Source organism: Neoarius graeffei, chromosome 8, assembly GCF_027579695.1.
Source record: "Neoarius graeffei isolate fNeoGra1 chromosome 8, fNeoGra1.pri, whole genome shotgun sequence".
NCBI classification, from domain to species: Eukaryota; Metazoa; Chordata; class Actinopteri; order Siluriformes; family Ariidae; genus Neoarius; species Neoarius graeffei.
Genome location: NC_083576.1, coordinates 47,746,867 through 47,774,640, shown reverse-complemented (window position 1 = coordinate 47,774,640; position 27,774 = coordinate 47,746,867). Strand labels below are relative to the sequence as shown.

Sequence of the window (27,774 nt, the reverse complement as noted above, 5' to 3'; positions counted from 1 at the left end):
TGGACAAAGGTATCGATAATTGTGGAACTGTGTCGATAACTATGCACAAAGGTGTCGATGATTGTGGAACGGTGTTGACAACTGTGGACAAAAGTGTTGATAATTGTGAAACGGTGTCGATTACTGTGGACAAAGGTGTCGATAACTGTGGAACGGTGTTGATAACTGTGGAACAGTGTTCATAAGTGTGAACAAGGGTGTCGATAAATGTGGAACGGTGTCAATAACTGTGGACAAAGGTGTCGCTAACTGTGAAATGGTGTCAATAATTGTGGAACGGTGACGAATACTGTGGACAAAAGGTGTCGATAATTGTAGAACGGTGTCGATTACTGTGGACAAAGGTGTCGATAATTGTGGAACGGTGTCGATTACTGTGGACAAAGGTGTCGATAATTGTGGAACGGTGTCGATTACTGTGGATAGAGGTGTCGATAATTGTAGAACGGTGTCGATTACTGTGGACAAAGGTGTCGATAATTGTAGAACGGTGTCGATTACTGTGGACAAAGGTGTCGATAATTGCGGAACGGTGTCGATTACTGTGGATAGAGGTGTCGATAATTGTAGAACGGTGTCGATTACTGTGGACAAAGGTGTCGATAATTGTAGAACGGTGTCGATTACTGTGGACAAAGGTGTCGATAATTGTAGAACGGTGTCGATTACTGTGGACAAAGGTGTCGATAATTGTAGAACGGTGTCGATTACTGTGGACAAAGGTGTCGATAATTGTGGAACGGTGTCGATTACTGTGGATAGAGGTGTTGATAATTTTGGAACGGTGTCGATTACTGTGGACAAAGGTGTCGATGATTTTGGAATGGTGTCAATTACTGTGGACAAAGGTGTCGATAAATGCGGAACGGTATCGATAACTGTGGACAAAAGTGTCGATGTTTGTGGAACGGTGTTGACAACTGTGGACAGAAGTGTTGATTACTGTGGACAAAGGTGTAGATAATTGTGGAACAGTGTCGATTACTGTGGAGAAAGGTATCGATAATTGTGGAATGGTGTTGACAACTGTGGACAAGTGTTGATAACTGTGAAACGGTGTCGATTACTTTGGACAAAGGTGTCGATAACTGTGGAACGTTGATAACTGTGGAACAGTGTTGATAACTGTGAACAAAGGTGTCAATGATTGTGGAACGGTGTCAATAACTGTGGACAAAGGTGTCGATAATTGTAGAACAGTGTCAATAACTGTGGACAAAGGTGTGGATAATTGTGGAACGGTGTCGATTACTGTGGAGAAAGGTATCGATAATTGTGGAATGGTGTTGACAACTGTGGACAAGTGTTGATAACTGTGAAACGGTGTCGATTACTTTGGACAAAGGTGTCGATAACTGTGGAACATTGTTGATAACTGTGGAACAGTGTTGATAACTGAACAAAGGTGTCAATAATTGTGGAACGGTGTCAATAACTGGACAAATGTGTGGACAATTGTGGAACAGTGTTGATTACTGTGGATAGAGGTGTCAATAATTTTGGAACGGTGTCGATAAATGGACAAAAGGTGTCGATAATTGTGGAACGGTGTCGATTACTGTGGACAAAGTTATCGATAATTTTGGAATGGTGTCAATTACTGTGGACAAAGGTGTAGATAATTGTGGAACGGTGTCGATTACTGTGGACAAAGGTATCGATAATTGTGGAACTGTGTCGATAACTATGCACAAAGGTGTCGATGATTGTGGAACGGTGTTGACAACTGTGGACAAAAGTGTTGATAATTGTGAAACGGTGTCGATTACTGTGGACAAAGGTGTCGATAACTGTGGAACGGTGTTGATAACTGTGGAACAGTGTTCATAAGTGTGAACAAGGGTGTCGATAAATGTGGAACGGTGTCAATAACTGTGGACAAAGGTGTCGCTAACTGTGAAATGGTGTCAATAATTGTGGAACGGTGACGAATACTGTGGACAAAAGGTGTCGATAATTGTAGAACGGTGTCGATTACTGTGGACAAAGGTGTCGATAATTGTGGAACGGTGTCGATTACTGTGGACAAAGGTGTCGATAATTGTGGAACGGTGTCGATTACTGTGGATAGAGGTGTCGATAATTGTAGAACGGTGTCGATTACTGTGGACAAAGGTGTCGATAATTGTAGAACGGTGTCGATTACTGTGGACAAAGGTGTCGATAATTGTGGAACGGTGTCGATTACTGTGGATAGAGGTGTCGATAATTGTAGAACGGTGTCGATTACTGTGGACAAAGGTGTCGATAATTGTAGAACGGTGTCGATTACTGTGGACAAAGGTGTCGATAATTGTAGAACGGTGTCGATTACTGTGGACAAAGGTGTCGATAATTGTAGAACGGTGTCGATTACTGTGGACAAAGGTGTCGATAATTGTGGAACGGTGTCGATTACTGTGGATAGAGGTGTTGATAATTTTGGAACGGTGTCGATTACTGTGGACAAAGGTGTCGATAATTGTGGAACGGTGTCGATTACTGTGGACAGAAGTGTCGATAATTTTGGAATGTGTCGATTACTGTGTACAAAGGTGTCAATAACTGGACAAAGGTGTTGATAATTGTGGAACGGTGTCAATAATTTTGGAACGGTGTCGATTACTGTGGACAAAGGTGTCGATAATTGTGGAACGGTGTCGATTACTGTGGACAGAAGTGTCGATAATTTTGGAATGTGTCGATTACTGTGTACAAAGGTGTCAATAACTGGACAAAGGTGTTGATAATTGTGGAACGGTGTCAATAATTTTGGAACGGTGTCGATTACTGTGGACAAAGGTGTCTAATTGTGGAATGCTGTCGATTACTGTGGACAAAGGTGTCAAGAACTGTGGACAAAGGTGTCGATAATTGTGGAACAGTATAGATTACTGTGGACAAAGGTGTCAAGAACTGTGGACAAAAGTGTGGATAATTGTGGAACGGTGTCGATTACTGTGTACAAAGTTGTCGATGATTTTGGAATGGTGTCAATTACTGTGGACAAAGGTGTGGACAATTGTGGAACGGTGTTGATTACTGTGGATAGAGGTGTCAATAATTTTGGACCGGTGTCGATAAATGGACAAAAGGTGTCGATAATTGTGGAACGGTGTCGATTACTGTGGACAAAGTTGTCGATAATTTTGGAATGGTGTCGATTACTGTGGACAAAGGTGTCGATAATTTTGGAATGGTGTCGATTACTGTGGACAAAGGTGTCGATAATTGTGGAACGGTGTCGATAACTGTGGACAAAAGTGTCGATTACTGTGGACAAAGGTATCGATAATTGTGGAACAGTGTCAAGAACTGTGGACAAAGGTGTGGATAATTGTGGAACGGTGTCGATTACTGTGTACAAAGTTGTCGATGATTTTGGAATGGTGTCAATTACTGTGGACAAAGGTGTCAATAACTGTGGACAAAGGTGTGGACAATTGTGGAACGGTGTTGATTACTGTGGATAGAGTTGTCAATAATTTTGGACCGGTGTCGATAAATGGACAAAAGGTGTCGATAATTGTGGAACGGTGTCGATTACTGTGGACAAAGTTGTCGATAATTTTGGAATGGTGTCGATTACTGTGGACAAAGGTGTCGATAATTTTGGAATGGTGTCGATTACTGTGGACAAAGGTGTCGATAATTGTGGAACAGTGTCGATAACTATGCACAAAGGTGTCGATGATTGTGGAACGGTGTTGACAACTGTGGACAAAAGTGTTGATAAATGTGAAACGGTGTCGATTACTGCGGACAAAGGTGTCGATAACTGTGGAACGGTGTTAATAACTGTGGAACAGTGTTGATAACTGTGAACAAGGGTGTCGATAAATGTGGAACGGTGTCAATAACTGTGGTCAAAGGTGTCAATAATTGTGGAATGGTGACGAATACTGTGGACAAAGGTGTCGAGAACTGTGGAACAGTGTCGATTACTGTGGACAAAGGTGTCAATAATTCTGGAATGGTGTCGATTACTGTGGATAGAGGTGTTGATAATTTTGGAACGGTGTCGATTACTGTGGACAAAGGTGTCGATAATTGTGGAACGGTATCGATTACTGTGGACAAAGGTGTCGATAATTTTGGAATGGTGTCGATTACTGTGGACAAAGGTGTTGATAATTTTGGAATGGTGTCGATTACTGTGGACAAAGGTGTCGATAATTTTGGAATGGTGTCGATTACTGTGGACAAAGGTGTCGATAATTGTGGAACGGTGACAATTACTGTGAACAAAGGTGTCGATAACTGTGGACAAAAGTGTCAATTACTGGGGGCATCGTGGCTCAGGTGAATAAGGTGCTATACCATAAATCCGGGGACCCGGGTTCGATTCTGTCCCGAAGTCATTTCCCAATCCCTCCCCGTCTCTCTCTCCCGCTCATTTCCTGTCTCTACACTGTCCTATCCAATAATAAAGGTGAAAAAAAGCCCAAAAAAACTTAAAAAAAAAAAAATTGTCAATTACTGTGGACAACGGTGTCGATAACTGTGGACAACGGTGTCGATAACTGTGGAACAGTGTTGATTACTGTGGACAAAGGTGTCGATAGTTTTGGAATGGTGTCGATTACTGTGGACAAAGGTGTCGATAACTGTGGAATGGTGTTGATAATTGTGGAATGGTGTCGATTACTGTGGACAGAGGTGTCGATAATTTTGGAATGGTGTCGATTACTGTGGACAAAGGTGTCGATAATTGTGGACAAAGGTGTCGATTACTGTGGACAAAAGGTGTTGATTACTGTGGACAAAAGGTGTTGATTACTGTGGACAAAAGGTGTTGATAATTGTGGAACGGTGTCGATTACTGTGGACAAAGCTATCGATAATTGTGGAACGGTGTCGATTACTGAGGACAAAGGTGTCTATAATTGTGGAACGGTGTCGATTACTGTGGACAGAGGTGTCGATAATTTTGGAATGGTGTCGATTACTGTGGACAAAGGTGTCGATAATTGTGGACAAAGCTGTCGATAACTGTGGACAAAGGTGTTGATGATTGTGGAATGGTGTCGACAACTGTGGACAACGGTGTCAATAACTGTGGACAAAGGTGTCGATAACTGTGGAACGGTGTCAATTACTGTGGACACAGGTGTCGATAATTGTGGAACAGTGTCGATTACTGTAGACAAAGGTGTCGATAACTGTGGAATGGTGTTGATAATTGTGGAATGGTGTCGATTACTGTGGACAGAGGTGTCGATAATTTTGGAATGGTGTCGATTACTGTGGACAAAGGTGTCGATAATTGTGGACAAAGGTGTCGATTACTGTGGACAAAAGGTGTTGATTACTGTGGACAAAAGGTGTTGATAATTGTGGAACGGTGTCGATTACTGTGGACAAAGCTATCGATAATTGTGGAACGGTGTCGATTACTGAGGACAAAGCTATCGATAATTGTGGAACGGTGTCTAACTGTGGACAAAGCTGTCGATAACTGTGGACAAAGGTGTTGATGATTGTGGAATGGTGTCGATAACTGTGGACAAAGTTGTCGATAACTGTGGAGAAAGTTGTCGATAACTGTGGACAAAGGTGTTGAAAATTCTGGAACGGTGTTGATAACTGTGGACACTCACTCACTCTAATCCTTGTCGCTGGCGAAAATAGGGAACTTTGTCACGGCGCTTCTGGTGGTGCTGAGCGGCACGGGTTGTCAGTTGGGCCTCTGAACTGGTCTTGCCCCATCTTAGGTTGTGACGCCACTTGTCTCGGTCTGCGGTCTCCTGGAAGACCACAGTCCCCTGGCACAGTCTTTCCATCTTTTTAGGGGTCTGCCGCGATTTCGGGAGCCATTCTTGAGTTCTCCGAACAGAAGTTGTTTGGGGATGCGATGTTCTTCCATCCTGCACACATGTCCCAACCATCTCAGCCTATTGCCTCTTAGCATGGTTTCTACTGTGGTGGTCTTTGCTCTGGACAGGACCTCCTGGTTTGTGACATGCTGCCACCACCTGATATTCATAATGCGCCGGAGGGACTGCTGATGGAATACCTCAAGCCTGTGGATGTGCTTGGCAAAGGTGGCACATGATTCACTACCATAGAGGAGCGTTGGGAGAATGACAGCTTGATAGACTGTGAGCTTTGTTGTAATAGACAGCCCTGATCTGTCCCAGCACCTGGATTTGAGGGACTTGTATGCAGCTGCAGCCCTTGATATCCTCCTGCTGATTTCATTATCTAGTGATGCATCATCAGTCATTACATTACCCAAGTAGGTGAACTTGTTGGCCCTCTTGAGCTGATGGTCATCAAGCATGAGTGGAGGAGGGTCCGCACAGTTTTGATGTAATACCTCTGTCTTCGGCTTGCTGATTGTTAGTCCCCAACTGTTGCATGCACAGTTTAATGAGTTGGTGGCTGTCTGGAGATCTTCAACATTATCAGTAGCAACAGTTGCATCGTCAGCATATAGAAATACTCCCATGGTGGTGGTGGGCACCGACTTGTTCTTCAGGCGTCTGGTATTAAACAGTTTGCCATCCTGCTTATGCTTGATGGTCACCCCAAAACCTGGCAGCTCCTTGAAGGCGTGCCTGAGTACAAAGGTGAAGAATAGGATAAACAAGGTTGGTGCAAGAATGCACCCCTGTCTGAGCCTGGCTGTTACTTCAAATGGGTCTGTGAATTCTCCATTTATTGAGACTCTTGCTTTCATGCCATCATGGAAGCTGCGGATGATGTTAACTACCTTGGCTGGGACCCCAATTTTTAACAGCAGGCTCCACATGAGCGGTCTGTTGACGGTGTCGAAGGCTTTCACCAGGTCCAGGAATATTATGTGGAGCTCACGGTGTTGTTCCCTGCTCTTCTCCATGAGTTGGCGTAAGGCAAATATCATGTCATTCGTGGATCTGTCGCCTCTAAAGCTACACTGAACTTCAGGTACAGTGGTGCTTGAAAGTTTGTGAACCCTTTAGAATTTTCTATATTTCTGCATAAATATGACCTAAAACATCATCAGATTTTCACACAAGTCCTAAAAGTAGATAAAGAGAACCCAGTTAAACAAATGAGACAAAAATATTATACTTGGTCATTTATTTATTGAGGAAAATGATCCAATATTATATATCTGTGAGTGGCAAAAGTATGTGAACCTCTAGGATTAGCAGTTAATTTGAAGGTGAAATTAGAGTCAGGTGTTTTCAATCAATGGGATGACAAATCAGGTGTGAGCGGGCACCCTGTTTTATTTAAAGAACAGGGATCTATCAAAGTCTGATCTTCACAACACATGTTTGTGGAAGTGTATCATGGCACGAACAAAGGAGATTTCTGAGGACCTCAGAAAAAGCGTTGTTGATGCTCATCAGGCTGGAAAAGGTTACAAAACCATCTCTAAAGAGTTTGGACTCCACCAATACACAGTCAGACAGATTGTGTACAAATGGAGGAAATTCAAGACCATTGTTACCCTCCCCAAAAGTGGTCAACCAACAAAGATCACCCCAAAAGCAAGGCGTGTAATAGTCGGCGAGGTCACAAAGGACCCCAGGGTAACTTCTAAGTAAGTGAAGGCCTCCATCACATTGGCTAATGTTAATGTTCATGAGTCCACCATCAGGAGAACACTGAACAACAATGGTGTGCATGGCAGGGTTGCAAGGAGAAAACCACTGCTCTCCAAAAAGAGCACTGCTGCTCGTCTGCAGTTTGCTAAAGATCATGTGGACAAGCCAGAAGGCTATTGGAAAAATGTTTTGTGGACGGATGAGACCAAAATAGAACGTTTTGGTTTAAATGTGAAGCGTTATGTTTGGAGAAAGAAAAACACTGCATTCCAGCATAAGAACCTGATCCCATCTGTGAAACATGGTGGTAGTAGTATCATGGTTTGGGCCTGTTTTGCTGCATCTGGGCCAGGACGGCTTGCCATCATTGATGGAACAATGAATTCTGAATTATACCAGCGAATTCTAAAGGAAAACATCAGGACATCTGTCCATGAACTGAATCTCAAGAGAAGGTGGGTCATGCAGCAAGACAATGACCCTAAGCACACAAGTCGTTCTACCAAAGAATGGTTAAAGAAGAATAAAGTTAATGTTTTGGAATGGCCAAGTCAAAGTCCTGACCTTAATCCAATCGAGATGTTGTGGAAGGACCTGAAGCGAGCAGTTCATGTGAGGAAACCCACCAACATCCCAGAGTTGAAGCTGTTCTGTACGGAGGAATGGGCTAAAATTCCTCCAAGCCGGTCCGCAGGACTGATCAACAGTTACCGGAAACATTTAGTTGCAGTTATTGCTGCACCAGATACTGAAAGCAAAGGTTCACATACTTTTGCCACTCACAGATATGTAATATTGGATCATTTTCCTCAATAAATAAATGACCAAGTATAATATTTTTGTCTCATTTGTTTAACTGGATTCTCTTTATTTACTTTTAGGACTTGTGTGATAATCTGATGATGTTTTAGGTCATATTTATGCAGAAATGTAGAAAATTCTAAAGGGTTCACAAACTTTCAAGCACCACTGTAGATGTCGTTCAACCAAGGGCCGGATTCTGTTCAGTATGACTCTAGCGTAAAGCTTGCCTACCATAGCCAGTAAGGTTTACCTTGATAGTTACTACATGTGAAGTGACACTCCTTTTTGTAGAGGGTAACAATGTCTCCGTCTTTAAAGTCCTGAGGGACCCTTTCCTCTTCCCAGATGGTAGTTAGGAGTGAGTGCAGCTCTCGGAGTAGGGGTTCTCCACCAGCCTTGAGGACATCACTGGGGATGGAATCAGGTCCTGGGGCTTTGTCTGGGGCCAGCTGCTTGAGGGCCTTTACAAGTTCTTCTATCATGGGGACTTCTTCCAGACTGGTGATCACTTCCTCTTGTGGAATGCTGTCAAGAGCAGTGGGGTCAGCAGTGCTTTGCTGGTTCAGAAGATTGCTGAAGCGCTCCTGCCATCGGCCGAGAATGTCACTCTTCTCTGTGAGGCGGTTGCCCAAGTTGTCATTGATGGCGCTGAGGCCAGATGTTATTCTCTGCGTGACTAATTTGATTGCCTTGAAAAACCCTTTGGAGTCATGACACTCAGCACAGGATTCAATATCTTTGGCTTGGTCAAGCCACCATTTGTTTTTCATGTTGCGCAATTCTTTCTGGCACTTGTTCCTAGCTAGTTGGTATCTGCGTTTAGACTGTAGGCTGTTTTCACTGAGGTATGCTTTGAAAGCTTGGTGTTTCTCCTCAAGTAGTGTCTTGGTGTGGTCATTTTCATCGAACCAGTCGCGATGCCTCCTTTTCTGGATGCCTAAAGTTTCCTTGGATGTGTTGTAAATGGTGTTCTTTAGTATATCCCAGTGCTCATCAAGGTCTGAGTGATCGATGTTGGTCAGATCATTGGCAAACTTCTCTTGGAGCTTTCGTCTGGTATCCAGGTCTTTTAGAGCATTGGTGTTCAGTCTCTTTGGACCTGCATTTCTTCTAGCTTGTCTTGAGATGTGGAATTTGAGTTTAAGATGTGCACAGACCAACCTGTGGTCCGTCCAACAATCAGCACTGCGCCGCACGAGAGTCAATAACATCGCTCTTGAAGTGGTGGCTGACAAGGATGAAGTCGATCATATGCCATCTGTTGGATCGGGGGTGCTTCCAGGTGCCCTTGTGGATGTCGGGATGGGCAAACAAGGTGTTAGTGATGGTAAGTCCAAACCTGGTACACATCTCGAGAAGCATGTGGCCCTGTGAGTTAGCATCTCCAAGACCGTGCGGGCCGATGGTGTTTAGCCATGTCGCTGTGTCAGATCCTACTCTGGCATTAAAATCACCCAGCAGAAATAATCTATCACCTTTGGGGACTTTTGACAGCAGGGTTGACAGTCGATCGTAAAAGAGCATCTTCTCTTCCATGGGCCTCTTGAAGGTGGGGGCATAGACACTTATAATGGTGGCGTTGCAGTGTCTTCCAAGTTTAACTTGCATGGTCATCATCCTCGAGTTGACACCAGACCAGCTGATGATAGAGGGACACTACTTTGTCTTCATAACAATAGCAACTCCTTCCATTTTTGGCTGTTCACAACTACAACCAGAGTGGTAAAATGAGTAGTTGCCATCGGTAAACTCTCCTTCTCCCGGGATGCGGCACTTGCTCAAGCAGGCAATGTCGATGTTTAGTCGCTCTAGCTCAGTTGCAACAAGAGCTGATCTTCGCTCTGGGGCCTGATGGCATGACGTAGAAGCGTCTGATAGTGTGCGCACATTCCAAGATGCAAGTTTGACCTGAGATATGATGTTACGTGCACATCTGGGTGTGTCAGAGACAGGGGTTCCGGGTGGATTTGCCCGAGGCTCGTCATAAATGCCGGATGGCTGCCCAAGAATGCAACATGGAGTAGGGGTGTGCGATCTGACGATATAAAATCGTTAAGAATAAGAACGAGTAGAAGATCGCAGACGATCTGCCAAAGTGGAGAAATCGTATAGATCGCCTTGGCCAATGAGCGCAATAACTTTTTTTCCCTTTGGGTACAATAACTTGATGTTCTATGCTGGTTCCCGCCGACGTGGCAGACGTAAGACGTCCTTAACCTGTAGAGGGACTGAAAATCCGCGATCGCGGAAAACGGACGGAAATCGCGGAATTATGCATCTGAAACGGAATTTATTGTCAGAAATGGAATCTACACATTCTAAGCTTGGGGAGGCTGGGACCTCCCCTGCCCGAGCTACGGGCGTCCAAAGTGGGGCTGGAGCCGCCGATGGGAAAACGAAACTAAAGCCGAGCACCGTGGCTCTTTGTCCCAAGGTGCTGTAAAGTCGGGCTGGAGCCCAGGATAGAAACGAAACCTAAGCGGAGCCCCGCGGTGCGCCTCGTGGTGAATTACGTCCCGAGGCGCGGGGCTGGCGCACCGTGCCCGCGCTGGTTCTTTGGGGAGAGGGCAGAGGTCTCTGGCTGTCAAGTTTGGGGAAGGCTTCTTTAAATATAAACTACATTTCGAGCACAAGAGGCTGGTGCTAGCAACATTCAAACAGCCACAATAAAGCTATGCAGAAGCCTCCCCACCACCAGTCTGGACCATTTTCAAAAAGCTATTTGGTGTTTTGATACTTAAATCATTTCAAAATAACTGAAGACTGTGTGTTATTCAACATTTCATATTTTACTTTCTTTTTTTATATTCTAAGAATGCACTTTATCAGAGTGATGTTTACTTTATCAGAGTGAGGATGTTCACTTTATCAGAGTGATGTTTACTTAGTGTTGTTGTCTTCACAACCAATAGTGCACTTTATCAGTGTTATTAGTGTGTTTACAATGTTTGCACATGCAAAATTGCTACTATTCATTAAAATCTGTTCAGAAAGGTTTGTAGCCCCAAAATGCCTGTTTTTGGGTTTTTTTCGATGGAAGATCATGATAAAAAATCGAAATCGAGATTTTATGTTAAAAAATCGTGATATGACATTTTTGCCATATCGCCCACCCCTAACATGGAGGTTGTTGTCGTTGTCTTTGTGTAGAGTTCGTAGCGGGTTTCAGGTTTCATGAGCCAAGGTTGCTGGCCTTTGCTCACGAGCAAGCAGGCTGCCCACTTCCGTGCTTGCGTCCTTCACGAGTGTTGTCACAGAGTGGCACTACGAGAGCCGCATATCACTGTGACATATGTGAAGCGGTCAAAGAAAGAGTCAGCGGGCTGACACCTGACGGTACTGACCCAAGCATGCTGGCCGACTAGAGTTAGCATGTAGCTCTGTTGCGTCCTCAAAGGTGGTATGCTCAGCACACTCTCCATAGCTGACCGTTGGTTCCTGTTGATGATGTTACTTGTTGCGCGCTGATGGAACTCATCCGTTCAGGTGCTATGGTACCTCTATGCTTTGTCAGAGACAGGCTGTTGCACTCGAGGCTCAGTTCTTACAGGGGCATGGACCCTAGACTGTTGTTCATCTGGTCTCTCACCCTCGACCGAGTCCGGCAGGTTTAAAACTACCGGGGACCCGAAGGCCCCCACCGGCATACGCTCTTAGGGTCATAGAGACACTCAAGCTGCTACACCATGGCAAGGTAACAGTCTCCGTAGCAGTGGACAAAAGTGTCGATAACTGTGGACAAAGGTGTCGATAACTGGAACGGTGTCGATAACTGTGGACAAAGGTGTCGATAACTGTGGACAAAGGTGTCGATAACTGTGGACAAAGGTGTCGATAACTGTGGACAAAGGTGTCGATAACTGTGGACAAAGGTGTCGATAACTGTGGACAAAGGTGTCGATTACTGTGGACAAAGGTGTCGATTACTGTGGACAAAGGTGTCGATAACTGGAACGGTGTCGATTACTGTGGACAAAGGTGTCGATAACTGTGGACAAAGGTGTCGATTACTGTGGACAAAGGTGTCGATAACTGTGGACAAAGGTGTCGATAACTGTGGACTGGTGTCACGTGATCTGACACACTAAGTAATCGGGAAACAACTCATTTTTTCCAGTGGAAGTTTGAATAATTATTCATGCACAATTTACGTATTGAAAGTTTTTTCTACTTTTGCAACGGCCAAAAGATTGTTAAGGTGTCGATAATTGTAGCTGCCGCTCTACTACAAATGAAAACAAAAAAAAATGCATTCTTTCTGTAACTCCACGGTATGTTTTGGGGTTTTTTTCCCCTTAAGGATACAATCTTACACTAACAATTTCAGGTTATTAAAAAAAAATCCATCACCTCAGAAAGGAAGTCATATCTGTGTAGAATACTTTATATTGTGTGCATTTTTGAGGAGGTCAGTAGCTCACAGCGGTGCGAGTATATCTCACAGCTAGTCAATACAAACATTAAGTCAGAAGAATACTTGATAAATAATGTACATTTGTCTGTTAAAGTGAGCTGAGCGAGTGAGTTACACAGGACCAGCTAACAACACAGTCCAATAAACAAGAACAAAATGTAAACAAGTTACCTCTCTGTGTCGAAGTTACTGTCCGGTTAGCTACAAAGCTAAACACACATCTGAATGATTTCCTTTTTTTTTTCTCTCACTTGATACAGTTTATTTACTCGCTATCAGTAGTAACAGTTTAAACTGCAGAAAATAACTTGCTCTAGTTCCGTGATCCAGTGCAGGCGGATGTAGGTAGATATGACAGCTCACTAGTGACGTCACCAGTACAGTACAAACAACAGTCGTTCGCCCCCACTGAGCTCTATGAAAATCTGAGGCGCTCATTGGCTCGTCAGAGTGAAGTCATCTGGCCGCCATCTTACCACTCACATCACCGAGTGAAACGGTCATTTAGACTACTGGAAGCTACACAAAACTGGACAGGTTATTTATGTAGCTGGTGAGAAAAATTACAATAAAAATGCCTGCATGTGCAGAAGTGAACTGTATAAACCGTCAAATCAAATGTTGTGGACGGACATTTCACCTGTCAGTATCGATAGTGTGTGATCGTTTTTACACGTGTGTGCACAGTGCCATTTGTGTGGACCCCCATAGCATTTTACAATGGTTTGCAAGAGTCTCGTCTCATCTCATCATCTCTAGCCGCTTTATCCTGTTCTGCAGGGTCGCAGGCAAGCTGGAGCCTATCCTAGCTGACTACGGGCGAAAGGCGGGGTACACCCTGGACAAGTCGCCAGGTCATCACAGGGCCGACACAACCATTCACACTCACATTCACACCTACGGTCAATTTAGAGTCACCAGTTAACCTAACCAGCATGTCTTTGGACTGTGGGGGAAGGTTTGCAAGCGTGAAAGAGGAAAAAAATACCAGAAAATCTGTCTCATCATCTTGTCTGTTTTTTTTTTTTTAAATCTGACATTGATATCTACGATGAACATTGTAGCTGTATACGGTTACCCCATTTGCATGGTCTTTAAAAGAAAAAGCATCAAGATTGAATCGTTTGTGTCTAAAATGACAGTGAATTATGTGACTAATAAATACTGTTAAGACATGACTGTGAGAATGAAGTGAAAATAGCAAATAACATGAAAAAAATAATCCTATTTCAACAACTGTCCTAAATCATCATCATGGCTTGGCTTCGTGAACAAAGATCATGAAGGGTGTTGTCCACGTCTGTTGCACGCCCGCTGATGGCTGGTGAGCCCGATTCTGGAGAGGCAGATCCAGTTGCAGCAGGTGCAGGTGAATGACTGGTTGGGTGTGGGAGTAGACGGTATGAGTGTGCTTGTAGTAGTGGTAGTAGAGGGCACCTTGTTCTTCCTCTTTGACCTTTTGTCCTCTAGGTTGGCCCATCTGGCACACTCAAAGGTCTTGACCGCACCGTGAATGGTGTTTCGCCAGCTCTTGTGGTCAGCAGCGTGTGAAGACCAGTCACAGGGATTAATATGACAGTTGGTGAGGGAACTTTTCAGGATGTCTTTGTACCTCTTCTGGAGTGCCCCTCTCTTGCGCCACCTGGTTGATAGTTCACCACAGAGAACAATTTTTGGAACGTGGTGGTCCTCCATTCTGGACACATGTCCTGCCCACCTAAGTTGTGTCTTGAGCAACATGACCTCGATGCTGGTAGACTTGGCTTTCTGAAGGACCGCCACGTTGGTTCCTAAATAGAAAGGAAGTATTGTCAGGCAATACTATTCTTGGAGCAAATTTGATCGGATACGACGGTTTAACACAAACCAAATACATGAGATGTGAGTGGTAATATGGCGGCCAGCTGGCTTCACTCGTCTCTACAGCATAGAGCTCAGTGTTCACCTCTTTCACATATCCCACAATCCACTGCGTGGTTGGGAACTTCTGGTGGCCAGGCCCAGGCTGCTGAAAACAGTACAAAACCCAATATTGGGCTAGATAATCATTTTTGATGTTCAAATATTATTACAGGCTTACATGGCCTTACAGTTTTTTTCCCCAAGATTAATACTGCTTGAAATGATTACATATTTATAATTTGTCATCAGTTTCGATGTTTAAATATCAGATGCAAGCTGAAATGTGATGTTATGAGGCTTGTGATGTTGTTAGGCTTGTGATGTTAGGCTTGTGATGTAGAAATGTGATGTTATTTTTATAATGTCTAGTGACTGATTCCTTGGTATTTTTCGTCAGCACAGAAGATTTTAATTGGTCATCCTTATATTAATCGCCCATACAACCCTTTCACTTTCACTCTCTGCACTATTTACATGAAATAGATGTTCCAGCTACTCAGCACTATAGCTCTGGCCAACAACATTAACAGTGTACATTGGTGTGAAAAAGTGTTTGCCCCCTTCCTGATGTTTGTCACACTTAAATGTTTCAGATCCCATCTCATCTCATTATCTCTAGCCGCTTTATCCTGTTCTACAGGGTCGCAGGCAAGCTGGAGCCTATCCCAGCTGACTACGGGCGAAAGGCGGGGTACACCCTGGACAAGTCGCCAGGTCATCACAAGGCTGACACATAGACACAGACAACCATTCACACTCACATTCACACCTACGGTCAATTTAGAGTCACCAGTTAACCTAACCTGCATGTCTTTGGACTGTGGGGGAAACCGGAGCACCCGGAGGAAACCCACGCGGACACAGGGAGAACATGCAAACTCCGCACAGAAAGGCCCTCGCCGGCCACGGGGCTCGAACCCGGACCTTCTTGCTGTGCGGCGACAGCGCTAACCACTACACCACTGTGCCGCCATGTTTCAGATCTCATCTCATCTCATTATCTCTAGCCGCTTTATCCTTCTACAGGGTCACAGGCAAGCTGGAGCCTATCCCAGCTGACTACGGGCGAAAGGCGGGGTACACCCTGGACAAGTCGCCAGGTCATCACAGGGCTGACACATAGACACAGACAACCATTCACACTCACATTCACACCTACGGTCAATTTAGAGTCACCAGTTAACCTAACCTGCATGTCTTTGGACTGTGGGGGAAACCGGAGCACCCGGAGGAAACCCACGCGGACACAGGGAGAACATGCAAACTCCGCACAGAAAGGCCCTCGCCGGCCACGGGGCTCGAACCCGGACCTTCTTGCTGTGCGGCGACAGCGCTAACCACTACACCACTGTGCCGCCATGTTTCAGATCATCAAACAAATTTAAATATTAGACAAAGATAACACAAGTAAACACAAAATGCAGTTTTTAAATGAAGGTTTTTATTATTAAAGGGGAAAAAAAATCCAAACCTACATGACCCTGTGTGAAAAAGTGATTGCCCCCTAAACCTAATAACTGGTTGGGCCACCCTTAGCAGCAATAACTGCAATCAAGCATTTGCGATAACTGGCAATGAGTCTTTTACTGCGCTGTGGAGGAATTTTGGCCCACTCAGAATTGTTGTAATTCAGCCACATTGGAGGGTTTTCGAACATGAAGTGCCTTTTTAAGGTCATGCCATAGCATCTCAATCAGATTCAGGTCAGGACTTTGACTAGGCTACTCCAAAGTCTTCATTTTGTTTTTCTTAAGCCATTCAGAGGTGGACTTGCTGGTGTGTTTTGGATCATTGTCCTGCTGCAGAACCCAAGTGCGCTTCAGCTTGAGGTCACGAACAGATGGTCAGACATTCTCCTTCAGGATTTTTTGGTAGACAGCAGAATTCATGGTTCCATTTACAGCAAGTCTTCCAGGTCCTGAAGCAGCAAAACAGCCCCAGACCATCACACTACCACTACCATATTTTACTGTTGGTATGATGTTCCTTTTCTGAAATGCTGTGTTACTTTTACGCCAGATGTAATGGGACATACACCTTCCAAAAAGTTCAACTTTTGTCTTGTCAGTCCACAGAGTATTTTCCCAAAAGTCTTGAGGATCATCAAGATGTTTTCTGTCAAAACTGAGACGAGCCTTTATGTTCTTTTTGCTCAGCAGTGGTTTTCATCTTAGAACTCTGCCATGCAGGCCATTTTTGCCCAGTCTCTTTGTTATGGTGGAGTCATGAACACTGACCTTAACTGAGGCAAGTGAGGCCTGCAGTTCTTTGGATGTTGTTGTGGGGTCTTTTGTGACCTCTTGGATGAGTCGTCGCTGCGCTTTTGGGGTAATTTTGGTCGGCCGGCCACTCCTGGGAAGGTTCACCACTGTTCCATGTTGTCACCATTTGTGGATAATGGCTCTCACTGTGGTTCGCTGGAGTCCCAAAGTTTTAGAAATGGCTTTATAACCTTTTCCCGATTGATAGATCTCAATTACTTTGTTTCTCATTTGTTCCTGAATTTCTTTGGATCGCAGCATGATGTCTAGCTTTTGAGGATCTTTTGGTCTACTTTACTTTGTCAGGCAGGTCCTATTTAAGTGATTTCTTGATTGAGGACAGGTGTGGCAGTAATCAAGCCTGGGTGTGGCTAGAGAAATTGAACTCAGCTTTCCAAAGATGTGATAAACCACAGTTAATTTATGTTTTAACGGGGGGCAATCACTTTTTCACACAGGGTCATGTAGGTTTGGATGTTTTCCCCCTTAATAATAAAAACCTTCATTTAAAAACTGCATTTTGTGTTTACTTGTGTTATCTTTGTCCAATATTTAAATTTGTTTGATGATCTGAAACATTTAAGTGTGACAAACATGCAAAAAAATAAAGAAATCAGGAAGGGGGCAAACACTTTTTCACACCACTGTATATTTATATATTTATGACAAACTGCAAGGGCGGCACGATGGTGTAGTGGTTAGCGCTGTCGCCTCACAGCAAGAAGGTCCGGGTTCGAGCCCCGTGGCTGGCAAGGGCCTTTCTGTGTGGAGTTTGCATGTTCTCTCCGTGTCCGCGTGGGTTTCCTCCGGGTGCTCCGGTTTCCCCCACAGTCCAAAGACATGCAGGTTAGGTTAACTGGTGACTCTAAATTGACCATAGGTGTGAATGTGAGTGTGAATGGTTGTCTGTGTCTATGTGTCAGCCCTGTGATGACCTGGCGACTTGTCCAGGGTGTACCCCGCCTTTCGCCCGTAGTCAGCTGGGATAGGCTCCAGCTTGCCTGCGACCCTGTCGAACAGGATAAAGCGGCTAGAGATGATGAGATGAGACAAACTGCAAATGTGCAGTCATTTAGAGCAACAGTAATCTTGATTAAATCTGTGAGACCATGTAAACCTGTAATAATATTTGAATATCGAAACTGATTATATCGCCCAATACTGGTTTTTGTACCGTGATCAGCAGCCTGAGCCTGGCCACCGGAAGTTCCCAAGCGCGCAGTGGATTGTGGGATATGTGAAAGAGGCGAGTACAAACAGAAGGACTAAAGAACCGAGTTTACTAAACAAATAGGACAAGTTCGGAAAAATAAAACATCAATATTCTGATGTATAACATATTCTTATATGTTAAAAAATAGGAGAGAGAGAGAGGAGAGAGAGAGAACACAAAATTCCATCATAACCAGAAGTTGAGCAGTAAACGTACAATGTTGCTGCCATCTACTGGTAGGAATAATATAGTAAAAAGTTATTTCCATACACCAGGTCAGAAAGGTGAGTACGTCAGCAGAGTCTAGTGAGTTAAAATTGGCTGATAAATACAACTTTACATCATTTTATGGACCCAAGATTCTATTCAGGTGAATGTTTCCTGATTAAATGTCCTTAAATGTGAATATCAATAATATCACATCACATAAACAAATAAAGCAGAAAGCATTCCAGTTCTACACGAAGACAGATACACTATATGGCCAAAGTTGGTGGACACCTGAACATAACACTTATGTTAACGTTATAAGAGCCTTCACTCTTATAGGGTGACCAGACGTCCCCGTTTTCCGGGGACAGTCCCCGTTTTTGGTGCCCTGTCCCTTGCTGGAGCTGTCCCTGGAAATGTCCCCGTTTTTAACCATGACTGACAGGACACCCCACCCCCCCAAAAAAAACCAGACCGAAACATTACCAGATTTCAGCAGATACCTCATGTATTGTTTTGTGGATCATTTTAAAATGGGCTCAGACCAATAGAAGAGATGTTCTAGAACACCTCTGATGATAGCCTTTCCAGTATTTTGATTGCTGGAGCTGAGGAACAACTTTTTAGCGGAGCCAGAAGCTCATGGTGAAGCTGAACAAAATCAAAATACACAGAGAATACCTGAAGAAAATACACAGAGAAATTCTGAGAAATACACTGACTAGGTTGGTAAAACCCCGATTCCAAAAAAGTTGGGACAAAGTACAAATTGTAAATAAAAACAGAATGCAATGATGTGGAAGCTTCAAAATTCCATATTTTATTCAGAATAGAACATAGATGACATATCAAATGTTTAAACTGAGAAAATGTATCATTTAAAGAGAAAAATTAGGTGATTTTAAATTTCATGACAACAACACATCTCAAAAAAGTTGGGACAAGGCCATCTTTACCACTGTGAGACATCCCCTTTTCTCTTTACAACAGTCTGTAAACGTCTGGGGACTGAGCAGACAAGTTGCTCAAGTTTAGGGATAGGAATGTTAACCCATTCTTGTCTAATGTAGGATTCTAGTTGCTCAACTGTCTCAGGTCTTTTTTGTCGTATCTTCCGTTTTATGATGCACCAAATGCTTTCTATGGGTGAAAGAGCTGGACTGCAGGCTGGCCAGTTCAGTACCCGGACCCTTCTTCTATGCAGCCATGATGCTGTAATTGATGCAGTATGTGGTTTGGCATTGTCATGTTGGAAAATGCAAGGTCTTCCCTGAAAGAGAGGTCGTCTGGATGGGAGCATATGTTGCTCTAGAACCTGGATATACCTTTCAGCATTGATGGTGTCTTTCCAGATGTGTAAGCTGCCCATGCCACACGCACTAATTCAACCTCATACCATCAGAGATGCAGGCTTCTGAACTGAGCGCTGATAACAACTTGGGTCGTCCTTCTCCTCTTTAGTCTGAATGACATGGCGTCCCTGATTTCCATAAAGAAATTCAAATTTTGATTCGTCTGACCACAGAACAGTTTTCCACTTTGCCACAGTCCATTTTAAATGAGCCTTGGCCCAGAGAAGACGTCTGCGCTTCTGGATCATGTTTAGATACGGCTTCTTCTTTGAACTATAAAGTTTTAGCTGGCAACAGTGGCTGGCACGGTGAATTGTGTTCACAGATAATGTTCTCTGGAAATATTCCTGAGCCCATTCTGTGATTTCCAATACAGAAGCATGCCTGTATGTGATGCAGTGCCATCTAAGGGCCCGAAGATCACGGGCACCCAGTATGGTTTTCCGGCCTTGACCCTTACGTACAGAGATTCTTCCAGATTCTTTGAATCTTTTGATGATATTATCCACTGTAGATGATGATATGTTCAAACTCTTTGCAATTTTACACTGTCGAACTCCTTTCTGATATTGCTCCACTATTTGTTGGCGCAGAATTAGGGGGATTGGTGATCCTCTTCCCATCTTTACTTCTGAGAGCCGCTGCCACTCCAAGATGCTCTTTTTATACCCAGTCATGTTAATGACCTATTGCCAATTGACCTAATGAGTTGCAATTTGGTCCTCCAGCTGTTCCTTTTTTGTACCTTTAACTTTTCCAGCCTCTTATTGCCCCATCCCAACTTTTTTGAGATGTGTTGCTGTCATGAAATTTCAAATGAACCAATATTTGGCATGAAATTTCAAAATGTCTCACTTTCGACATTTAATATGTTGTCTATGTTCTATTGTGAATACAATATCAGTTTTTGAGATTTGTAAATTATTGCATTCCGTTTTTATTTACAATTTGTACTTTGTCCCAACTTTTTTGGAATCGGGGTTGTATAATTATTTTACGTAGTTAACAGTCTTTAGGTTGAGTGTTTTAAGCCGCGGGCCAGAGGGCATTCTGTTTTCCCTTAATAGTAGGGCTGAAAAAGGTAAGTGCATCCTAACCACCTTTTTCAGCCCTTTTTCAGTGTTAACTCAACTTAGCTCAACTCAACTCAAACTTTATTTATAAAGCACTTTAAAAGAACTGAAACTGACCAAAGTGCTGCACAGATCGGTAGAACAGTAATAACTTGAAATAAAATAAAAATAAGGCAGACGTAAAGTAAAAGTAATAAAATACCAAACTTAAAAAGGCCATAAAATACATACATAAAAGAAAATGTAATACAATAAAATACAAATATAAAATAAATATACAAATAAAATAAAAAAAGGTGCCAGGTCAATTAAAAACCATAGAGAAAAGATGAGTTTTTAAAGAGGATTTAAAAACCTCAGTGGAGTCAGCCAATCTAATGTGCCATGGCAGACTGTTCCAAAACCTAGGAGCAGCCAACCCAAAGGCTCAATCACCTTTGGTCTTTAGTCAAGATTTGGGTACAGTCAGAAGCAGCTGATTTGCTGATCTTAATGTTCTTCCAGGGGCATGAATGTGTAGCAACTCGGTCAAGTACTGGGGGGCCAGCCCATTAAGAACTTTGAAAACAAACATTAAAATCTTAAAATCAATCCTAAATGAGACCGGGAGCCAGTGGAGTGAGGCTAAGACTGGGGAAATATGATCATGTTTGCGTGACTCAGTAAGAAGGCGGGCTGCTGCGTTCTGCACAAGCTGCAGGCGATGTAACAAAGTGTGATCCAGGCCAACATAAAGTGAGTTATAGTAATCCAGTCGTGTGTTAATAAAAGCATGAGTTACAGTCTCCAGGTCTCTCCGGGAATGATAGCCCTTAACTTTAGATAAAATCCTTAGGTGGAAGAAGCTGGTTTTTACAATCTGCTGATCAAACTTAAGTCTGGTGTCAAAGATCATGCCAAGGTTTTTTACAGATGACCGAATGTTTGGTGTTAGTGGACCAAGAACATCTGCCATACTATCCAATGGATCACACCCAAACATTATGATCTCTGTCTTATTTTCGTTTAAGTTTAAAAAGTTTCTGGCCATCCAGGATTTTATATCATTTAAGCATTCCAGCAGTGTCTTTGTCGAGCCATTGTCTGTAGATTTTAAGGGGAAGTAGATCTGAACATCGTCAGCATAGCAATGAAAAGAAAGATTATATTTTTTGAATATTGAACCCAGTGGTAGCATATAGAGCAGGAATAAAATAGGGGCTAAAATGGAGCCTTGAGGGACCCCGGAAGTAAGAGGGGCTGAGGTTGAGCTAAATTCCCCTAACTGCACAAAAAAGCTCCGATCAGTCAGGTAGGACTGGAACCATAAAAGAGCAGGACCTGTAATGCCTACTCACTGTTCAAGTCGTGCTAAAAGGATCCTATGCTCCACAGTGTCAAATGCAGCCGTCAGTTAACAAGCCAGACCTTTCAAGGTAGGAGGTGGGGGGTACATTGCAGGGCCTTCTGGCCCATGGCCTATTTTACATGCACTATTGTCTAATTTGCTCATGATCTCTTCTGCTTTTACTCCAGATTATCAAGACTACTGAATGGCAGTTCTGATAACAGGACCAGTGAATGGCTGTTCTCCCTTAATAATAATAATAATAATAATAATAATAATAATAATAATAATAATGTTACCATACCTTGAAATTGCTTGGACTGAAGTAAACTGTTTTATTTAAATTGTGTTGTGTGTTTTGTATATTTTTAAATACATTGTCCATTGCTAGTGGCATATATGATAATTAATTTAATATATTTACTTTCATGGGTCTAAAACATATTTCAGCTAGTCTACAATTTAAGAGTCTATAAATCTAACTATGTACCCATAACAGAGACTTTCACATTGTCTTTAATTAATGTTAACCTAAAGCAGTTGCAGAATCGGCCTACAGTGCACTCAGTGAGGAAAATCCCACTTTTTATGCAATGTATGATCAAAATACATGAAAACCAGAAATGTCCCCCTTTTTATTACAAAGGTGAAAACATTAGATGTTTTAATGATATTTTCACTGCCGAACTGCACTGATGTTGGGCAAGGAGCCCTGGGGTACAATCAAGTCAGTTTATTTATATAGTGCTTTTAACAACAGGCACTGTCACAAAGCAGCTTTACAGAAAAACAAAACCTTCCTGAAGTCAATTAAGGAGCTATGTGTGCACCTATATAAGGACTGTGCTGATACATGATCATCACGAAGTATTACGCTACTTCAGTACACATTACTGAGCCTTTCTACCCATGTTTCTGATTCCTTTGCCTGTTTCTTGTTCCCATTCTCGCTTTGCCTCCGATATCCTGTTTGCGCCTCGCCCGACCCTTTGCTTGTTTCACGTTTTTGATTTTGCCTGTTGATTTGGACTGTTTGCCTTTATGTGTGTTTGTTCACTGTTATTATTAAACTGATTACTTCTGCGCTTACATCTGCCTACCTTGCATACCTGACAGTTCAAGCCCAGTGGCTGATGGGGGCCTTTCTGTGTGGAGTTTGCATGTTCTCCCCATGTCTGCGTGGGTTTCCTCTGGGTGCTCCAGTTTCCCACACAGTTCAAAAACATGCAGGTTAGGCTAATTGGTGGCTCTAAATTGACCGTAGGTGTGAATGAGAGTGTGAATGGCTGTTTATCTCTATGTGTCAGCCCTGCGATGATCTGGCGACTTGTCCAGGTCTCTCCCTGTCTCTCACCCATAATCAGCTGGGATAGGCTCCAGCTTGCCCGCAACCCTGCACAGGATAAGCGGTTATGGATAATGGATGCAAAGCAAAAAGCAAAAACACAGAAGCTAAAAAAAAAATGACAGACGATATTCCAAAAACTGAGAGCAGAAAAAAGGAGCACTAAGAAACTAAGGCACAGTGTCAAAAAATAGCACTCAAAAGGTCTCAAACTCAAGGCTAACATACTCGGGAGCACAGCAGACTGTAGAACTCAGCAAGAAGCACAAGGCTAGGCACACAATATATATATATATCCATGCTAACTAGACACAGGTGTAAGCAATAGCAAAACAGACACAAATGGGCAAAATGGGTACATCTAGTGGTGGAAGAGAGGAACTGCAATGTGTGAAAAGTCCCAAATCCTGACATGACCCCCCTCCCTAGAAGCATCTCCTGATGCTCCCAGGGCAATCCGGGTGCACCCAATGAAAGTCCTTTATGAGGTAACAGTCCAAAATGTCCTGAGCCAGGACCCAACTCCATTCCTCTGGCCCATACCCCTCCCAATCCACCAGGTATTGAATCCCACCCCAGACCCGGCAAGAATTCAGGAGCCTATGGACGGTGAAAGCTTTCTGTCTGTCAATGACTCGATGGGGAGGAGGGGGTTTGGGGTTGGGGGCCTGCGGTGAGGCGATAACTGGCCGCAACCGGGATACGTGGAAGGTGGGGTTGACCCTCATGGGCCGGGGCAGCTGTAGACAATAAAAGACTAGATTGACCTGCCTCTCCACTTTGAATGGGCCCACAAAGTGAGGTGCCAGCTTCTGGTTCTCCACTCTCAGGGGAAGGTCCTTGGCAGACAGCCAAACCCTCTGCCCAGGGCAGAAGGATGGAGCAGGTCTGTGCCATCGGTTCACCTGGGCCTGGTACCTCTTGGAAGCTCTAAGCAGAGCTTGTCAGGTCCTTCTCCAAGTCCGCTTACACCTCCACACAAAACTCAGGGCTGAAGGGACACTAGAATCCTCCTCCTGCTCGGGAAACAAAGGAGGCTTGAACAGACATTCAAATGGAGACATACCAGTGGAGCTGCACTTGCGAGTGTTGTGGGCATATTCTGCCCATGGAAGGTGGATACTCCAGGAGGCTGAATTAGATGACAGTGGACATCTCAGGGTGGCCTCCAGGTCTTGATTCAGTCTCTTTGTCTGCCCATTTGACTGTGGGTGGAAGCCGGATGATAGACTGACGGTGGCGCTGATGAGCTTGCAGAATGCCCGCCAGAAGCTGGAGGTGAACTGGGGTCCATGATCAGAGATGATGTCCTGGGGAAGACCAAAAACTCAAAAGACATGTTCACACTAGCTGTTTTGGCAGTAGAGGGAAGTTTGGGTTGGGGCAGAAAATGGTAGGTCTTAGAGAATCTGTCTACTACAACGAGAATAACTGTGTTACCTTGGGATGAAGGTAAGCCTGTGACGAAGTCCAAGGAGATGTGTGACCATGGTCTTTGAGGGATTGGTAAGGGGTGGAGCATGCCCTGAGTACTCTGACATGGATCTTTGCTCCTGGCACAGACTGAACAAGCAGCCACAAAGGTTTTAACATCCTTCTCCATGCTGGGCCACCAGATTCTACCCAGCTGGGTAGAATGGGCTCAGGCTGGATCTCAGGAGAATCTGAGAGAAACTCTTGGGAGAGGGCATCAGGCTTCTGATTCTTGGTCCCTGGATGGTAGGAAAGGGTGAAGTCAAACCTGTTGAAGAACAGAGCCCAGCATGCCGGTCTTGGACTGAACCATTTGGCCTGTTGGATGTATTCCAAATTTTTATGATCAATCCAGACTAAGAAAGGATGTTGAGCTCCTTCCAACCAATGCCTCCATTCCTCCTCAAGCACCAATTTTACAACCAGTAATTCTCAGTTCCCTATATCGCAATTTTTCTCCATGGCCGTGAGGTTGCGGGAGAAGAATGCACAGGGATGTCATTTCCCATCACTTGCCATCTGTGACAAAGCTGCTCCTACTCCCACATCAGAAGTATCCACCTCCACAATGAAGGATCAATCTGGCTCGGGCAGACAGAGAATGGGAGGTGAACTTCTGTTTGAGAATGTTAAAGGCCTTGTCTGTCTCAAGGGACCAAAAAAAGGGCACCTTATCCTTTCATGTCAAAGCAGAAATAGGACCAGCAATGGAACTAAAACCCTGAATAAAACGACAATAAAAAAATTTGCAAAGCCCAGGAACCTTTGGGTCTCCTTAACTGAATTCAGGGTCATCATTCACAGCTTGGACTTTCCCAGGCTCCGTCTGAACACTACCTTCAGAAATGATGAACCCAAGGAAGGCCACCTCCTTAACATGAAAGTCACATTTCTCTGGCTTTACAAATAGACCATTCTTCAATAGATGGCTCAAGACCTGGTGAATGTGTTGGAAATGCTCGTGTAAGCTCTTGGAAAAGATCAAAATGCCATCAAGATATACAAAGACGTACTGATTTAACATGTCCTGAAGGACATCATTAATAAGAGCCTGGAAGACAGCTGGTGTGTTGGTGAGGCCAAAGGGTATTCGTAGTGCCCGATAGGTCTGTTAAAGGCTGTCTTCCATTTGTTGCCTTGTCAGATTCGTACGAGATGGTAGGCGTTTTGCAAGTCCAACTTTGTAAAGATGGTGGCACCTTCAAGAAGTTCAAAAGCAGAGGCCATGAGGGGTATCGGGTATCAGTTCTGGATAGTGAGCTTGTTTAGACCTCGATAATCTATGCAAGGCCAAAGACCTCCATCTTTCTTCCCCACAAAGAAGAAACCCGCCCCAGCAGGTGAAGATGAGGAACAGATGAAACCTGGTGCCAGAGCCTCCTTGATGTATCTGTCCATAGCCTGTTGTTCAGGGGCAGACAAAGAAAGGATGTGGCCTCTAGGAGGAGAGGTACCTGGCAGCAGGTCAACGGTACAGTTATAGGGCCTATGGGGTGGGAGGGCCATTGCTCTCTTCTTGCTGAACACTTCCTGCAAGTGGTGGTACTGAGAGGGAACTTGGGATAACTTGGGAGGTGACAAGGACTCAGAACACTGGACAGGTTGATGTAAAAGGCAGGAAGTGTGACAGGCAGGGCCCCACTCGATTACAGAACTTGTAGACCAGTCTAGGTGTGGGTTATGGTGCTTTAACCAAGGAAATCCTAACACCACTGGATACTGTGGGGACTGGATGAGGTAGAAGGGCATCTCTTCACAATGGTTATAAGTCAGGACTCTCAATGCAATAGTTCTCTGATGAACACAACCATCACCCAGAGGTTGGCCATCCAAGGCTATTATAGAAAGGGGAGAATCCAGGCTGGTGGTAGGGATAGACAGATGCTTAGTGAGAGAAGAGTCCATAAAATTAGCTGCTGCCCCTGAATCCACAAAAGCTCTAAGAGAATGCTCCCGACCACCCCAGGCAATAGAAATTGTAATGAAGAGACCAGCAACAGGTAGATCAGGAGAGGAGGTCACCCCATCACAGCCCTCCTTAAGCTGGATGGGGCTTGGCCTTTTCCCACTAACTCTGGGCAGGAACTTTGGAAATGGCCTGGTGAATCGCAATAAAGGCATTAATGTTCCCTCATCTGTATGCCCTTTTGAAGCCCTTAGCTAGGGACCTCTCTTGAAGATGATTGTCCAGACGAATGACCCGGGCTATCAAAGTCTCCAAATCTTTTATCTCTTCCCAAGAAACTAAGTCATCTTTAATCCGGTCAGACAGTCCCTGGTAATGGGTGGCCAGAAGGGCCTCTTGGCCCCAGCGACTCTCAGCTGCAAGGGTCTGGAAGCAGATGGTGTAGTCTGCAGCCTGCTGACCCCTCTGGTACAGCTGAAGCAGCTGGTTAGCAGCATCCCAGCCACTGGCTGTTGGATTGAAAACCCTCTGCATTTCCTCTGAAAAACAGTCAAAGGAAGAACAGATGGGATCTTGCCAGTCATGCAAAGCCATTGCCCAGTCTGATTGCTCTGCCAGTCAGAAGGGTGATGACATAGGCAACTCAGGAAGACTCAGTGGCGAGGGTGCTGGGTTGTAGAGCGAATGTCAAACAACACTGTGTCAGGAACACACGGCACTCATCTGGGTCTCCACTGAATCTCTGTGGGTTAGGCAGGCAAGGCTCTGGTGCACTTGAGGTTGGGGAGGAACAGGGGCTTGAGGAGCTTGAGTCAGAATTGTAGAGAAGGCTTGAATTTTCTGGAGAATTTCCCTCAACATGCTCAAAACTTGTTCATGACACTGCATAGTTTTCTCCTGGCTGTTTACAGCAGATACAAGATGATTAATTGTGCTCAAGAGGGCTTGGGCTCTCTGCTGGGTCCATGATGTCTGAG

The 27,774-nt window shown here is 44.2% G+C and overlaps 1 protein-coding gene across 2 annotated transcripts in view; it reads right to left on the bottom strand.

Moving 5' to 3' along the window:
- Positions 1–13,105, bottom strand: part of c1galt1c1 (C1GALT1-specific chaperone 1) — a 29,472-nt gene extending 16,367 nt beyond the window's left edge. For both annotated transcript variants that reach the window (XM_060926920.1, XM_060926921.1), the window contains exon 1: positions 12,907–13,105. The gene's annotated coding sequence lies outside the window, so the exon portion shown is untranslated. The remainder of the gene's footprint in view (positions 1–12,906) is intronic.
- Positions 13,106–27,774: the final 14,669 nt, after the last annotated feature.